This window comes from Fukomys damarensis, unplaced genomic scaffold (assembly GCF_012274545.1).
Source record: "Fukomys damarensis isolate Sample0158 unplaced genomic scaffold, DMR_v1.0_HiC HiC_scaffold_12, whole genome shotgun sequence".
Taxonomy (NCBI): Eukaryota; Metazoa; Chordata; class Mammalia; order Rodentia; family Bathyergidae; genus Fukomys; species Fukomys damarensis.
This window is the reverse complement of record NW_022900924.1, coordinates 9,088,966-9,106,627: the sequence shown is the minus strand read 5'-3', so window position 1 is coordinate 9,106,627 and position 17,662 is coordinate 9,088,966. Positions and strand designations below refer to the sequence as shown.

General features: G+C 41.8%; 1 long non-coding RNA gene across 1 annotated transcript; it reads left to right on the top strand.

Annotated features, from left to right (window-relative positions):
- The first annotated feature begins 9,441 nt into the window (after positions 1 to 9,441).
- Positions 9,442 to 15,095, top strand: LOC117285698. The gene is made up of 3 exons (XR_004516769.1): positions 9,442 to 9,963; positions 11,697 to 11,821; positions 13,949 to 15,095. It is a non-coding gene; the product is annotated as an uncharacterized LOC117285698 (long non-coding RNA).
- The last annotated feature ends 2,567 nt before the right edge of the window (positions 15,096 to 17,662 follow it).

The window sequence follows — 17,662 nt, the reverse complement described above, 5'->3', positions numbered from 1 at the left end:
TTCCACACATTTTTCAAAGCCTTCTGCTCATATATTTTACCTTTTCAGTTCAAATTGTATGGTGTTTTAAGTTTATTTCCTCTACACATAAGTGTGTAGAAATGGATTTTTGTATACCGTTACATTTCTTTTCTTTGACTTGAATGGTCATTACTCATTTTGATCAGGAATGAGATTAGACTCTATCCCAAAACTGTGTCCTTGTGGAAAAACACGCTGAGGTCAGGAGCTCCAAGGGCCAAGTCACTATTTCCATGGATGGGAATATGACACAGGACGGCACACAGATGGAAGCTGAGGTCACCTCAATGTTCAGAGGTCAGGAGGAAGAATAATTCCATGTTCCATGGGCCACACAGACCCACCCTGCTGAGTGGTCCTTGGATATAGGCCCTTGGAGAAATGCTGAAAATTTAAAGTTTGATTCATACAGTCAGTGACTAGAAAACCAGAATATCCCCAAATGTTTTACCACATTGATCACAAGAAAGAATGGTATAGGCTACTAAACCACACAGCCAATCTCATGAATGTTTAAGCATTGCCGTGGCTTATCACCATTTTAATATTATCTCAAAATTTGCACATTTTTATCTAAACTTGTGTCTAAAATTATAGAGCACATAAATATTTAAAGGTCACAGGAGGAACAGTAGCCTCAAGTGCAAAATGAGCACCTCCTCAAGTTTCCCGTTTCTTTGTGCCCGACCCCTGAGACCCTCACTCACCCCCTTGCCAGATGGTCAGACTCAGCTTTCTTGTGCTCTTGGAAACACGTGTCACGTGATGAGAAAACCCACACTGGAATAGTTACTTCGCTACGTTTATGATCACAGACCTTCGCGTCCGTCTCACGAGGGGCTATTTCCATTTTTAATCTGGCAAACACCAAGTCAGCCCAGATTAGTACCTATTCCCCCGTCTGTCTCTTTCTAAGAAAACACAGGAGAAAGCACAGGAGCTCAGCATCTCTGCGGATAGGGAGACCTTGCCTCGGGGCGGTGCACAGATGGGAGCTGAGGTCACCCCAGTGTGCACAAAGGACAGAAGGAAGAAAAATTCCATGTTCCTTGTGACACACAGGTCCACCCTGCTGAGAAGTCCCTGGAGCTGGGCCCTTGGAGCTCCCGACCTCAGGCCCTCCTGCCACATGGGATTCTCCTGATTTTCGTTAGCTCTTCACACACCTGCTGAGCTCTTTCTCTTTTGTGTAATATGTTTCTTCCAGCATTTTGAAGAAGCCACATTTTTCTTTTTTTAGAGGTTTTGTGGGGGGTGCCAGGGAGCAAACTCGGGACCTTCCACTTGTAAGACAAGCACTGCACCACTAAGCTGAATCCCTGGACCCGCTCTACACACATTTTTCTCACCCATCAACCTTCTGGCTATATATCAGTTATGTTCCTGCACCCCTGAGCCAAGAGCTGCCTTTTGTACAGAACTCTGTGAGAAGGCCTTCAGGCCCAGGGGAACTGGCATCGAGGAAGAAGGGACCACTTGTAACTGAGACGCACTCCATACGGGAGACCGGGAGCACAGAGGGGATGGGAAGGGACAAGGGGTCCGGCACTGAGCTGGGAAGGGAAACTGGGAGAGGTAAGGGGAACTGAGTGCAGGGATTTTAGGCTTGAACTCAGGGGTTTTATGTGAATTGGAAGAGGGGAGCAGACACCCTGGACTGAACCACTGTCTGAAACAAGTGGTTGGGGAGAAGCTAGCTGCCTTTCAACAAGGACCTCAACTGGGAAGTCAGAGACCTCTGAGAGTCTCCTGGGTATAGGGAGATGGCAGGCTGTCCAAGGTGTCTTGCAAAGTGAACACAGCAATCCAAAGGACTCCGTACACGTCCCTTTTCTAAGGCTAAGAAAAGAGGTCCATTTTGGCTCAGAATTCTGGAGATCTAATGTCCAGATTTTGCATCTGTTCATGTCCTTTTTGTTGGCAGGGTCCTGGGGTTGCACAGGGTATCATAGGTGAGAGATAGTGACTGAGTCCCTATAGTTTTGTCTCTCTGGTCTCTCACCCTCTTCTTGTGAATAAAGGGGGCTCCAGCCCAAAGACTTCCATCTCTGAACACTGGGATGGGGTTGTTTCCACCCATTACCGCAAAATGGGGGCTGAATTTGCACCCATGATACCTTGAGGGAAGTCCAAAACATAAGCAAACCAAAGGTACCGTGAGAAGTAAAATTCACAGGTGGGCTAAACCCCTTGAGAAAATACATGAAACCATTAGCTGTAATGTGCTTTCAGAATGTATGGAATAATTTTTAAATAAACTCTGCTTTTATGACACAACTGTGTGAGAAAAAAGAAACTCTAAATGTGATTTTTACTTCTGTTCAGACTATTAGCTTTTTATTAATTAAAATATCGTTTCAAAATAAAATCTTTTTTCCCCTTCCCTCACCTCACCTTAGGCAGCTCCCAGCCCCCACAAGACTCCAGGATGCTCATGGTACAGTGAAGTTCATCGTTGCATTAGGTGGGCGCTGCCAGTGACTGGAAAAATGGAAAAATGCTGCCTCCCCGCCACCCGAGTTCCACTCAGTAGTATTTATGCTTAGAAGCATAATTTGGTCAAATCCTGATATTTGCTCCTTTGTCACAATCCGTAGTGACCACCTCCTCACTTCTCCATCCCTAGCTCCAGGGTGACAATGGAAGAATGTCTGCAAGACAGTGGGCCCTCCGCTCTGCTGGATGGGGCCTGCTCTGGCCTGACAATCAGTCACGGGTCATGGGCCCATTGGCAGGGGTTCCCCTGCACGGGCCTCCAAAGAGGACACAGCTTGCAATAGGTACGGGCCCCTCTTATCTTCAGTTGTACCCCAGGACTCCCGCCAGGTCTGCTGAGTGGTCTGTGCACTAGAGCTCTCGAAACAGCAAAGCAGGAGAGTTTCTACCCTATTACAGACTCCTGTGTTAGCTGAGAAGTATAACTTCTACATCTTCCTCTAGCTAGAAGCATGCTCAGAAGTAAAAGAATGTGCGCTTTCCTTTGCTCCTGTTAGGTCTCGAACTGCTCCCACAGGTTTCCCTGTCTATACGTGACGTGTGCAGCTCAGAGCTCGGTCTGCCGACAGCCAGCGTGGGTACTGCCTGAGCACCAGCTGGAAACACTTGTCAGAATGTGCATTTGAACATGGTCCCTGCCCGGTGATTCCAGTCTGAGACGCTCTGGTCTACACTGATTCTGCTTCCAAATTTCTTCACCTTTATCTTTTTTTTTTTTTTTTTTTGTACCAGGGATTGAACTCAGGACCTTGTGCTTGCCAGGCAGACAGCGGCATCACTGAGCTAGATCCCCGGTCCTCCCTATAATGGCCCCAAATTGGAACTGCGTGAGAAAGTCATAAACTCGCTAATGGATTTTGTATTAGGCCAGGGCTTTTCTCATCTCTCCAAGACTAATCTTGTTTTTTATTCCAAGTTCTTTTATTTTGGCCTGGATGACCCTGTCAGGTGAAGCAGCACCATCTTATGTGATATGAAACCACAGAATTGAGATGCAGTGTGTGTATAGGTACCAGCTCTCCACAGTGAATATATTCATTTTGAATCATAAACATGTACTAATACAATTTTTAAATAAATGAATGATATGCATTTGTGGTTGACCATACACACGCACACACACACACACACACACACACACAATTGTTATAATATAAATTAAGTAAAACATAGCTCTGCAAGATGAGATAGTTCCATGCCCTTTGACAGGAATACAGGAAGAGAGAAAATATTTCACTCTGTCTCAGATAAACTTTGATACTGGAAGCTCTCTTCCCATGTGTGTATATCTTGCTTTTCTTCTTCGAGAAAAATTCCTTTGCTTCCTGTCTTGCACGCAGCGCCTTTTCTTCATTGATTGCCTGTGCTCCCTGCCTTTCCTGTAATTCTGTTCATATAAATTAATTAATTTTCAGAAGAATTCTTACCTTCTCCATATCCATGTATGGTCTTTTTCCTCTTTCATGTACAGACCCAGATAAATGACTCAATACATGGGTGGAGGACGGTCAGAGACATTTTGTGAAAATTAGCATCCATGAAGAAACACACAAAGATTTCCTAACTGTTTTTGAAAGAGATACCAGAATTTCCTACTTTAAGAACAGTTAGACTATAAGCCAAACCATTCATAGAGTGATCTTCGCATATGTTATCTGCAACAGGCCTGTCTTTTATCTGCAGCAGGAGCTGACCCTGTGCACTGAGCACAGAAAGTCAGAGGATAATGGACTAATGGACAAGCCACTAAGTGATGTATCTATTTCAACAAATCCCCACCTGCAGAACACCTACCTTTATTTTGATTTTCCCAACAAAATTAGAGACATTTCAATGTGTACATATTTAAACAAATTCTTATATGTTCTATAATAGAGCATTAAAACAATTCTAACAAATTATTTTGGGGTTAAAATACGATTTTTAATGTAAGAGGCTTTGGAGTAAGTAATGTTGAGTAAAATTAGAACATTGTAGAAGTGCTTCAATTACATAAAGAATCTACATCTTGGACCAAGGATTTAGCTCAGTGGTCCTGCTGCCTGCCTCATAAGCACAAGGACTCAAGTTTGATCCCCGGTACCAAAAAAAAAAAAAAAAAAGAATGAAAACTCTACATCTTTCTGAGAAAGTTATTCCTGACAGGAAATAGGGATGAATAAAGCACAAAGCAGTATGGCAAACTTTGTAAATGTTATATTGAAACCACAGCATGCATATATGAAACTTTTTGTTGTATGGAAACCATTGCATTAACTGATTCCCAATTTATAAAAGAACTTTTAAAGAGTAAGAAACGCTTTATAAAAAGAGAAGCCTAAGAACTCATATATGAAGAGCCTAAAATGTTCCGAACATTTACCTGCACATTTTCTTTTTTTTCTTTTTTATTAATTTTATTGGTACATTGTAGGTATACAATATGCTGACATTCATTTTTGGGAGTTTGTACCTTTACATAACATATCTTGGTTCTAATTTTTACCCAAACCCTGCCCTCCATTCAACCTCTCCACCCTTCCCTGTTTACAAAGACTTTGTTTCTATTTTTTCCATTTCTCATATTTACTCCTTTCCCCTCTCCCCTTTCCCTACCCCTCCCACTTCCCCTTCGGGCCTTTTCTTCCTATTTCACATTATCTATCATACACGTTGATCCTTATTTATACTTTGTTTCCCACACCAGAGAAAGTGTTCAGTATTTACACGTGTCCTATTTATTTCACTCACGAGTATGGCCTCAGTGCACATTTTCTTTTTTACCCGTCATAATATTGGAAATCGTGAGCACGATAGTCGTTCCGCATTGCACTTCCTGGGCCTTCCGGGATGTCAAGAGTAAGAAGATGGACAGATGTGTGCCGCCGCTCCGTCTTTCTAGGCTTTCACATAGCTGGATGCTTCTGCTCCTGTAATCAGCGTCTTAAACGTCAGGCTCTGAACGATCTGACTACAGGAGCCCACTGGCATTCCCACCCCGTCTTAAGGGCCAGTCCCTCGTTCTCCGATCTATCCTACATCTTTTAAATGTTTGTTTTTCTGGTACTGGGGATCGAACTTGGGTCCCTGTGCTTGAGAGGCAGGCAGCGGAACCATTGAGCTAAATAAATCCCCAGCCCTAGCCTACATTTTTTTTGTAGTGACTTACGAGTGCCTGCTGTTGATATGTTTTTCTCTTCTAACACTACACCATAAACCCTCTTCTGACACGTTCACTATCTCCCTGCCTACCCCATATGAGATTCTCAATCACAGGAATTTAGAGAAGGTCCGAATACTGGACATCAAGGAAGCCTCATGCCCCAAATCAATATACTTTTGTAAGATTTCTCTATTAGCAATTTACAGAAACTTCAATAATTAGTGTTTTACGCGCTGCTGCAACTTCCAATGCTTCGCATTGTTTTTGAGTTAATCCTGCCATTTTTTTCCCCTCAGTTTAAAAGAAAATATTCTCAATATTGAGTTGAATAGCACTGGGCTCATTTGGTCTTAGGTTGGTACACACGTACTGCAGTTCAGAATTCTTTACCGCCTTTGTCCATTCCACACACCTAAAAGGTAGATATTATAAAGTCAGTGACATTCCACTGGATTAAATAATTTCCTCCAAGATTCCCTAGCTAGTAAAGGACAGGATAAGACACCACAAGTCCTTGCAGCTGCTTTTTCCAAAGAGACCAGGTCCTTCCCATCTTTTTCTGAGGTCCCTGAGGCCTGGGGCAAACCAGAAGACCAACCAGGAAGTACAGTAATGGGCCAGAAGTAAAAACAACAAAAAAAAAAATCCAAAGGCTTAACTGGTTGAGCAAGATGCTTTATACAGGAAGAAGAGGCACACAGGACAGGAGACCCAAATGACTCTAGGCTAAAGCATTTGGATACAGCTCACAGAAACAATGAATGTTTTTCTTCACCCATCATTGGAATCTGATGCTGTTCACAGACCAGTCAGAAAACCCTATTTCCGATCTTTTTGGCTTCTTGCTAGATGTAAATGAAAAGTTTTTTAATAGGGCAATTGTCCCAAACCCATATTTACTTGAGGTAGAGCTGCTGTTTTGGGTACTAAAGGCCTCTTTCCCTTTACCAGGACTGTTACAAGCCTTTTCCAGCTGCCCACTCTAGCCCTAAAACGCGTGCCTGCTTTGGCCTCAATAAACCTACACCCTCACTGCCCTTTCTGTGTGTTTTCTCCGATTCTTTGTTCAGGACACTGGGCACCTGGAAAGAACCCACCAAACTCCCATTCAGTAACATTTTTGTATTTGTTACATGAGAAACCCAAAGTACAAACAACTGAAAGAGCAGGGCCGGGGATTTAACTCAGTGGTTCCACCACCTGCCTTGAAAGCACAAGAACTGGAGTTCAATCCCCAGTACCCCCCAAAAAAAAGAAAGAAAAAAAAAGCAAAATTATAGCTACGGGAAACAGGGAGATAGATTTTGTGGGGGCGGAAATCTGGGATCTGGGAGTGGAGAGAGATGGAGAGGAGGAGTAGTAAAAGGGTCAGGATGCGTTATGTCCACATACCAAGTCCCCACTTTTGGAATACTTATGTACTCCATGAAAGGGGTCTCGAGCCCCCTTTGGGTGCCCCTTGCCCAATTATGCCACTGACGCACCGAGAGGTCCGGCAGGAGATCTTTATTGTAGGAAGGCGAGCGGGAGGCAGGAAGGCAGAGAGCGAGAGCGCGAGGAAGTACTGGGATATTTATAGGGCAGGCAACGGAAGATCCTTCCTTGGGAGAAACCGTCTTTGTTATCCTATCGCAAGCCAGGTTGTCTTTTGAATTTCGCGCTTTACACTTTCGGCAGGATAAAGGACTCAGAGTCAGGAAAGAACCCGGAAGTAGGATATAAAATGGCTGGGGGGGGTATATTTTAACATGTGCGATCTCCTAACATTCCAACTGTGTTCTAATGAAAACTAGAGGACCTAGAATGTTGGGTGCAAAAGTGAGTACCTGCAATAAGACATGAAAACTGTTGAGCAGGGAGAAAATACAGAGCTTGGTGAATCACACTGAACCAGGTGGAGAATTCAGGGCTAGAGCTGGGGTTTCCCCAGCAGCACGGAAGGTAAATAGATGTTACTGTAAAGGGGAAAATTCGCAACAGAGGAGATTCCTATGGATTTAGGAAGGAGGATGATACCATGGCAAGGTCTTCAGTTTGGTACGTGTCAAGATTGCGCCTCCTGGAGGACTTAGAACACAAATATGAATAAATATATCGGGAATAAGAGTAGATGACATTATCCAGGAACAAGACTTAAAAAAAGATGAATATTTTAAAATATACCAAACTGGGGTAATCAGGTACTGCAGACATACATAGAACTCTGAAATTTTGAAAATGAGAGCAAAAGGCAGGTAAAATGAGGGGACTCAGTTTTTCCATTCTGCATGTCAATATTTCGTTTCAAGGATTTAATGTTGCAGTTTTTCATTAATATTTACCAGTATATATATTTTTGAACCATGTTCATATGCATTTGAAAGAGTAATGGAAAGGCCTCTTTGCAAAGCAGAAAAATAGTACATCAGCATGCAGCAAGAAGTCTCCATTTCAAAAAAATTCCTAAATGTCCTAAGTCGGGAGACCTGCCTGGCTGTGTACACCTATGTTCCCAGCTACTCAGAGAATCGCCTGAGTGCAGGCATTTGAGGCCAGTGCCAAAAACACAGATCAACACAGTCTCAAAAAGTTCTATGCTGTAGAAGAGAAATGCTTGCATTTATAGCATTAGGCACACTTAGGTTCCAGGGTCCCATAAGAAAGGACTGAAAACGCTGGTTGAAATCCACATGGCTCTGCTTTGCCCTAGAAACTGCATGCTAACTACGTTGTCCTATACCGCATGGAGCCTTGATAAACCTGGATGAACATCTAGTATAAAATCCCTCTCACTGACCATGTTGGAAGTTTCTAAGTTTTCAGATACTTTTCAAATACTGTTCAAATGCTTCTCAATCAGGATCCAATATTTATATAGAGAGCCGAGGGATTAAACAATCAACAGGTTTCTTGAAGAGGAAATAATTGACGTGAGACATTGAACAATTAGGAATATTGGGCTGGGGTTGTAGTTGTACAATAGATACATCCCTCCCTAGTGAGTGCCGAATCCTGGGTGTCTTCCCCAGCTCTTGAAGCACACACACACACACACACACACACACACAGGAAATTCAGCTATGAATACTAAAGCTCATTGTGTTTCCTGAGAACAGTTTGAAATGTCCCCACTTCTGAAGAAATTTTAAGAGGCTATGAGTCATGTCTCAGAGATAATTTCCTTTATGTTGTTGGCAATATTTCTTTCCTATGATTCTGTGATAAGACGTAGTGCATTTTAGATAAGATCCACAAACTATGATTTCATTATTTGGATATGTGTATATGCAAGTCCATCACAAGCAGATATTTTAAGGAGAGAAAACATCAAAATCGACTCAGAAGTAATTGCTACATTTTTATCTTTACACTATAGCTTAAAATTTATTTTTCTCTTGTAATGAATACAGATTTAAAATATTTTTTTCTCATTGAGTTTATTGGTACATTTTAGCTATACAGTACAGTTACACACATCATTTGAGATCTTGTACCTTTACATGACAGGTCTTGGTTCTCATTTTTCCCCTTGTCCCTGCCCTCCCTTCATGCCCTCCTCCTTCCCTATTTACAAAACCTTTGTTTCCATTTCTTTGTTTTCTCATATTTTTTCTTTTCCCTTATTTCCTTTCTAGATTAGAAATCTTTTAGGCATTGTGTGTGTAGTTCGATGGTAGATTGCTCGGCCTTGTACCTTTACATGACAGGTCTTGGTTCTCATTTTTCCCCTTGTCCCTGCCCTCCCTTCATGCCCTCCTCCTTCCCTATTTACAAAACCTTTGTTTCCATTTCTTTGTTTTCTCATATTTTTTCTTTTCCCTTATTTCCTTTCTAGATTAGAAATCTTTTAGGCATTGTGTGTGTAGTTCGATGGTAGATTGCTCGGCATGCATTCCTCTATGTTTAGAGTGTTACTGAAAAAAATCAACATTTTAGGAAATTTACATTAATTGCTTGTTATTTTTTGAGTGCATTTGCATGACGTCTTTGTAAGAATGACCTGTTGATGGGGAAGATGTGACAGTTTCCTTTGCAGTGCTGTCTTATTTCCATAGGCTGAAATTACAAACAGTGTAAGTTGCTTCCACTGAGCGTCAAGTAGTTAATACCAAGTGACTATATAAAGTCAGCTCCCAGGAAAGAGAATGAAAAAATGAGAACGTGTATTGTGGGGAAATTATGGATGAACAGAAGCCACACAAAACCACTAAACAGAAAGATGTGACTGAGTGTGACAACAATGGAAACTGATGGAGTACAGAGCAAACACTGAAGAAAAGCTTCTTGCAAGGAAAAATAAGCTAAGGGTCAATCACTCTGCAAAGGTAAGAGATGAGAAAGAAATGGAGAGATAGAGAGAGAGAGAGAGAGAGAGGGAGAGAGGGAATCAGTCAAGAGGCTCAGTGGATTTAATATGAGCTTACGACAAGGGAGAAAAAGAAAAGCATTCAGAGCAAGATATGAATAGAAAAGAACAGAGACTTTTGTTCCTACGTATGCTCAATAGTACTGATTTATATTGGGCTACAATGACTGGTTTGTACTTACTACTATACAAAATAATTTTAATAGTACGAAAGGAATAATTTCAGTTAATTAAACGTGATTATCTGTCACTACCGAAAGCTGCAACATTCGCGTAGGGAGAAATGTTTTCAATTGTTTTAGGACATTGAGGCAGCCACGATATAGAGACTAAAACATTCCCTTACGGGGGCTTCTAGAATTGTTTCAGAAAGTGTCAAGATGACGAGATAAGTGACTCTCAAAGCAAGGGGAGTATTTTGAGGGGAGATTGGTGGTGAAGCATTTTTTACTGGAAAAAAATTGTTTTTGTAAATTTAAACATTCATTATATTTTTAGCTCACATCTAGCATTATTGACTATTACCAGACCAGGAAAACATCAAAATTCAGGATTCAAAGTCTGACACCTACTCAATTCATATCACTGTCACACTACCATACAGTTGAAGAACCGTAACACAATCATAACTTCTGGACCAATGCATAGTACATTTTATTACCTATGGCTCTCATGTTGATCATTACTACATCTCTAACTTGCTCATCCCTTGAACCTGCTATTTTGTGATCTTTGACTACGTCTCTTCATTTTCTGGTGACCATTGTTTTGATTCACTATGTGTTTATTAGATCTTTACATTTCATATGTAAAGGAGATCACAGAATATTTTTCTTTCCATGTCTGGGTGATTTCACTTGGCATAATAACTGAACTGGAATTCCTAACTAATTTAAATTTGTTCAATTTTCAGTAGCTACATACAGATACTTTTTACCGAATTGGGGCAGGCAGGTGTGAAGGGGTGGTGACTGAAGGAAAAAGAAAAGTTTGGGAGATAACAAGTATTGCTGTAGCTTTTTTATTATATCAGGTATGCAAACAATTTAGATTTAAAGCATGTGAGAGGATGTGCTTAGGTTTCATGAAAATGTTCTACTTTTCAGTAAGACAATGGAGCAGCTGCAGACTGTTAGATGGACTCTAAGAACCAACACCCAGGACTGTATTTATAATAAGTCCTTCTTTTTTTTTTTTTTTTTTAGTACCAGGGATCGAACTCGGGTCCTTGTGCTTGCAAGGCAGGTGGCGGAACCACTGAGCTAAATTCCCGGCAACAAGTCTTTCTTGTTCATAGTTATTCTTTTCCCCCGAATTTTTTTTTAATAAGTCCTTTTTTTTTTTTTTTTTTTTAGTACCAGGGATCGAACTCGGGTCCTTGTGCTTGCAAGGCAGGTGGCGGAACCACTGAGCTAAATTCCCGGCAACAAGTCTTTCTTGTTCATAGTTATTCTTTTTATATTGTTATCTGCCTATTGTTTTGAAGGTTTTTCTTCTCTGTAGTGCATAAGAACTATGAAGTTGAGTAATCTTGACTGTTATTACGAAAATTATAAAACTTAGCAAAGACCTTGTCCAAATTTAGACTCGTAAATGAATGATGGAAAAATATTTTTACTCATTATAGAAATATATTGAAATATTAAAGTTTGTTTTCTGTTTGAAATTCATTCTTCCTGAATGTTTTCCAAGGTTCTGTTTTCCTGTGGTTATGAAGAAATTCCAGGAGTCTGAGGCAACATGAATTACCTCTGGGGAAGTCAAGACAGAGGAAGGAATTCCCTTGAAGTTGTGGTTTTGATGCTGCTTGTTTAGAGGTACCAGGGATTGAACCCAGGGCCTTTGCACGTAGCCGTGTCCACAGTCCTTTTTTATTTTTTATCTTGAGACAAGGTTTTGTTAAGTTGCTAAGCTACACAGTCTCGGGTGGAATTTGGAATCCTCTTGCCTCAGGCTCCGAGAGTGCTGGGATTCCAGGCATGAGGCACCATGCCCAGCTTGCTTTTGTGTTTTAACTTCGTAAGAACTAAGACCCAGAATTTAAATGAGACAGTGGTCAGAGGGGAGAAATGCTTGAAGAGAAATGTCTATGTGGATTACTGACATCGCCAACGAGCTCTAATAACAGGGTCAGAGCCCAGAGTGGCTTATCCTAATGCAACTATATACGGGGAGCGAATGGGAACCTCTGAAATGAAAATTGTGAACAAACTACCCATGACTTCACTCGACTCTCTTATGGTCACCTCAGAGAAGAGACTAGGACTATGTGGTACTTAAGAGGGACGGTTAAGGACAAAATGTCCAAGTCAGGTTTTACCATCTCAAGAGCGAGAAATAAATTTATTTTGGTGTTTGTTTGGGTTTTGGGTTTTTTTTTTTGGTATCTGGATTCAAACTCAGGTAAGGCAGGCACGGCACCTCTGAGCTGAATCCCCGGAAGTAAATTCATTTGGAAAACAATGTAATTCATTTTTTTCCCAGTTAGTGCTGTGGGCTGTGATAGGTCCAAAGCATGCACTATCCAGTACTCACACAAAGCACTATCCAGTACTCACTCCACCGTCAGTTGTGAGACACACAGTGCTGGGGCTGCAAGCAGCAAGATGTGACTCATCCCAGTGAGCCCGACTTCAGGGATCTGGGAGGTTGGTCCAGCGTCCAGACTTTGCAAAACATAGCTGAACTGTGATCGTTTTTCTTTAGGGGCATAGTCTTCCCCAAATTAGACAACAAAAATTCGGACTTAGCCGGGCGTGGCGGCGCATGCCTGTAATCCCAGCACTCGGGAGGCTTTGGCAGGAGGATCGCTGTGAGTTTGAGACCAGCTTGAGCTACATAGTGAGTTCCAGGTCAGTCTCAACTACATAGTAATACCCTGTCTCAAAAAACCAAAAACCAAAAAAAAAAAAAAAAATTTGGATGTATGATGTTCCTGTAGCACCCAGTCAGGGAGGGGTGAGCTCTGTGCCTGCAGCCATTCACAGAAACAATGATCACATGTGCTTTATCACCCGCTGCAGGGCCCACTTCACTTAGTATAGGTTAGAATCATCTGGGGGCTTCTAAACATTGCCTTTGACCTCCCACCTGGGCCAGAGAGGCTCAGATTCGCTTGGCTCCCTGCCTGGCTGTACATCCTGAGGTCAGGAGCCCATAGCATTAGCACCACCTGAGTGGGCTCGAGTCAGTAATCCGGACTCAGCCAGCCAGGCCAGTCCTGGAGAATCAGAATGGTCATTGTAACCTCATCTCCAGTAACAATGTGCACTGATATTTCAGAGTCCACTTTTTATGTCAGTGCTGCCTAAAGACACGTAACACCATCCACATGTGAATTCTAAGTGTTTTGGAACATGTCTTTTAAAAAGTAAAAGTACTGGGCCAGGGGTTAAATTCAGTGGTTCCGCCGCCTGCCTCACAAGCACAAGGACCCGAGTTCGATCCCCGGTACAAAACAAAAACAAAACAAAAGGAAACTTATTTAGCCCTGTATGTCCAAAATCATCATCATTTACACACATGAACGAAGCCCAATTTCTAGTGCTCAAAAGTCACTGATGGCTACCATATGAGACAACAGAGAATAAAGCATCCCCTAAATGTTATAGGGCCTTAAAAAATTCCAGGTGGTTCTAATCTATAATCAGACATAAGGAAAAGTTTTGCTCACAGAGTAGACAAGTAACTCCAAAATTCAGCTAATGCCCACAGTTCACAAGAAGCTTCTGAAATGGTTTTTTTTTTTTTCACTGAGTTTATTGGTGCATTTTAGGTATACAGTACAGTTACCTTCATCATTGGGATCTTGTACCTTTACATGACAGGTCTTGGTTCTCATTTTTTTCTTCTTACCCCTGCCCTCCCTTCACCCCCTCCTCCCTTCCCTGTTTACAAAGACTTTTATTTCCATTTTTTCATTTTCTATAGTTTTTTTTTTCTAGGACTATTCGTGGGCTGAGAACAGGCTGTACAGATTTCTGAGTTGGGAACCATGCAAAATTACATGGCCCTGGACCGTGGATGTAGTAACAATATCCCTTGGGAGTCTTTCATCTCTATACTCATGGAAGTATTGGGGCCTACTACGTTCAGCACTACTAACAGGTAATAAAATACAGCATGAACGCACCTATAAGAGTCTCACGGGTTGAGCTTCTGATGTTAGAAATACTAGTTGGAACGAAGACAGGCTCTTCCTTGGGTGTTCATGTGATATGGTAAAGGGGCCCAGGCATAGATGGCGGTGGCGGGCACATGTTACTCTTTAACATCTGCAAATGGAGCTTTTCCCATGCTGCCCGTCCTTCTTAATTGCATCATATTTTTGATTAACTCCACCATCAATGAGACTTTTTTTTCACTAATGTCATGGAGAAATCACACAAGAAGATGCTCTTTCTTAAATGTTATGTGTGTTTGTAAGATGTGGCATTGGGCTGTAGGGAAACGCAGAAGCGCAAGACGGCGGTACTTTGGTTCAGGCCATGGGGTGAAGGTGACCTGGGAGGCAGCGGGATCTGTGTCAACACGACCCGAGTGCAGGTGCGTCTCCAGGTACCCGATGTAAATAACTTCTGTAGCCAAGGTCACTACTGGCACGTGGCTAGCTTTGGGCATTTTGGTATAAATGCAGAATAAGCGGACAGGGACAGCTGCCCGGAGGGGAGACCAAGCAGCCCACACCCCGGAAAGTGTACAGTGCTGGGGCTGCAAGAGCTGATAAGCAGATGGACGGCAGCTGAGCCGCGGAAGGAGGACGCTGCATCGAGTCCCCAGTTCTGTGTCTCTTCATGGGGTGGTCTGAATCTCAAGTCAACCTCCCCAGTGTGAACTGGTGACAAGACCACAGGCTAGAAACTTCTCAAAATATTCAGCATCAAAATCTCTACGAAGGAAGCTAATTTCAAATTGGTTTTACTGAAAGTAACATCTTTTATTTCAATCAAGGAAATTTACCCAAATCTCTCCTATTGATTATCCTCGGATCCCATTCACTTACTCAAAAGAGTTCTTTTCTCTATGATTTTGAAAATCCATGTTTAGAATTTTTACAATACAAAAATGATTCCCCTGCAATTAGGCAGCCTTAGAAGCTTTTATTTTACTATTTATTACAGAAACAAAGCCAAAAAATATCTTCAGCATATTGTTTCTCTTACATTTCAACATAAATTGAGATGTATTTCTGTGAAAGAAAATACAGCCCTTGTGATCTTTAAACAAATCATAGGCGAACAGATTTCAGGAATCAGAGTTAGCCATGGTGCAGGAGGTAGAGGGGACTGGACTACATTTAGCTGAGTAATCGTCTTATTCACTCACCGCAGCACTGATATGCTGGTGTTGGCTGGATACTCATCATTTCATACCCAAACCAGAAGCGCTCCCAGCTCTCGGGCTCTACTGTCTCAATGAGGCAGACTGAAGAACACACAGCTCTACCCAAAATAACCATTAATAGTTTAGCAGGTCCTTTCACATTACCTTTGTCCCTTGAATTGAATCTTCCATAGGTCTTGGGGAACTTAGGGAGTTTGTAATTTCACTGACTCTTGCTCATAGAGAATTGATCCCTAACATGTTTTCTCTTTACTTATTTTTTTTAAATCTCATCACGAGCAGGGCTTGTAGTCCTTTGGTTACACCTGATGGGCTGGGCTGTAGAAATGACCAAGCCTAGTAGTTTGATTTGACCTCCACTGGACTCCATCCCAAAGGTCCTTCAGCCAAGAGTTGCATTTCTGTTCATTTCTTGAGTTTGGAAATTTTCATTAAGGAGAAGAAAAAAATGAGGGTCCCGGTTCTCTTGAGGGTCTGGCTTGAGTTTTTCTTACAAAATTTTTCAAATTGAGCTTTTGACAGAGGCAGCTGCCTGCCTGCCTTCTCCTAGGACAGTGGTAAATCTGGCCTTGCCTGATATCTCAGGGAGGCTCAAGTTCCTGAACTCCTGTCTCCCGTACTCATAGGAAACTATTTCAGAATCCCACATCCTGTCCGCAAACCTGTGTTATCAACAAGGCCTCAAGGGACGGGGCCAATCTGCTCTGACCCGAAGGTGATGACACCAGCACGTGCAAAGTGAGCCTTTGATATCAGCCTCGGTATGGGCCTGGATACCAGTGTAGCCCCCATTCGAACGAACACTTACCTTCACATAAGTTAGCAACACTCCATGTGTCTCCAGGGGTTTTCTCTGGTTGTGCAGAGCAGGTTCTACAGTGCTGCGTCATCCAGAATTTTGTATCTGCCGTGAAATGGAATCTGATTCTGCCAGTGTTCCCACCTAGAACTGCTCGAGCTGAAGGCCCAAGGGAAAGCTTTAGCTAAATTCACTCTGTCTGTAGCAGAATGGCATAACTTGGGGAAAAAGGTCATCGATAAATGACAAAATAAATTATACGTCTCAATAGAACCCGGTGTTCGGTGTGAACATTATTGGAGTGCGTGGTCCTGTGGGAGCTGAGATTAGACTGTTAGAGGGAGAAGAAATTATGACATTGAATATGAGAACAAGTAGCCTTGAAAGAGCCACAGAGATAGATGTTAGCTAGTTTAGGTTTGTTTATTCACTTACTGTGGGGCTGAGGATGAAACCCAGGGCCCCATAAAAGCTAGGCAAGCTCTCTACCACTGAGCTACCTCCACCAGCCACACGTAGCCCTCAGGCCTCAAGAATCACTCGGCTCTATAGAATCATTGCTTTTTTAAAAAAAGATTGATTTTTAAAATTGGGACGTGCTTGTAATAGATAATGATTGCATTAATATGGACAGCTGGTACATGTATATGACATTTCTCAATTGTTTTTAATTCCCTGCCATATATATATGTATATAATTTTAATAGACATGTGTGTCTCGTTTATTTCACTTAACATTATGTTCTCACGTTGGAACCATGTTCCTATATAAATGACTCAAGCTTGTCCTTCTTTATGGCAGAGTGGTACTTCATTGTGTGTAAATTCCACATTTTCTTTATCCATTCGTCTGTTAATAGATACCTAGGCTCCTTCCAAGATTTAGCTAGCTATAAATCGTTCTGGTATAAACATGAGTTTGCATGTTTTACTGTAATATGACGTCTTTAATTCTTTGGGGAGGATCCCTAAATGAGGAATGGCTGGGTCAAATGGAATTCCTATTGTTTGAGAAATCTCCATATTTACTTCCATGCCAACAGTGAAGAAAGATTCCTTTTTTGGTGCAGCCTCCTCAGCTTTTGTTATTATTTGATTTCTTAAAAATAGCCATTCTTTCCAGAGTGAGATGGAATCTTAATGTTGTTTTAATTTGCATTTCTTGAATGGTCAATGATGTTGAATCATTTCTTCATGTATTTATTGGCCATTTGTACTTCTTCATCTGAGAACCATATACTGATGTCAGATCCCTGTTCTTTTACTGGATCTTTAGATTTGGGGGAATCTAATTGTTTTCAAGTGTTTTATAAGTAATAGATATTAGTCCTTTGTCTAAGGAGTAGCTGGCAACTCCCCCCGCCCCATTTTATGGGTCGCCCCTTTACGCTGCTAGTGGTTTCCTTTGCTGTTTTTGAAGCTTTTTAATCTGAGGTGATCCCATTTGTCAGTTCTTGTTATTATTTCATGTGCAGCCAGAGTTCTGTTTAGAAAGTGTTTGTGCCTATGTCTTCAG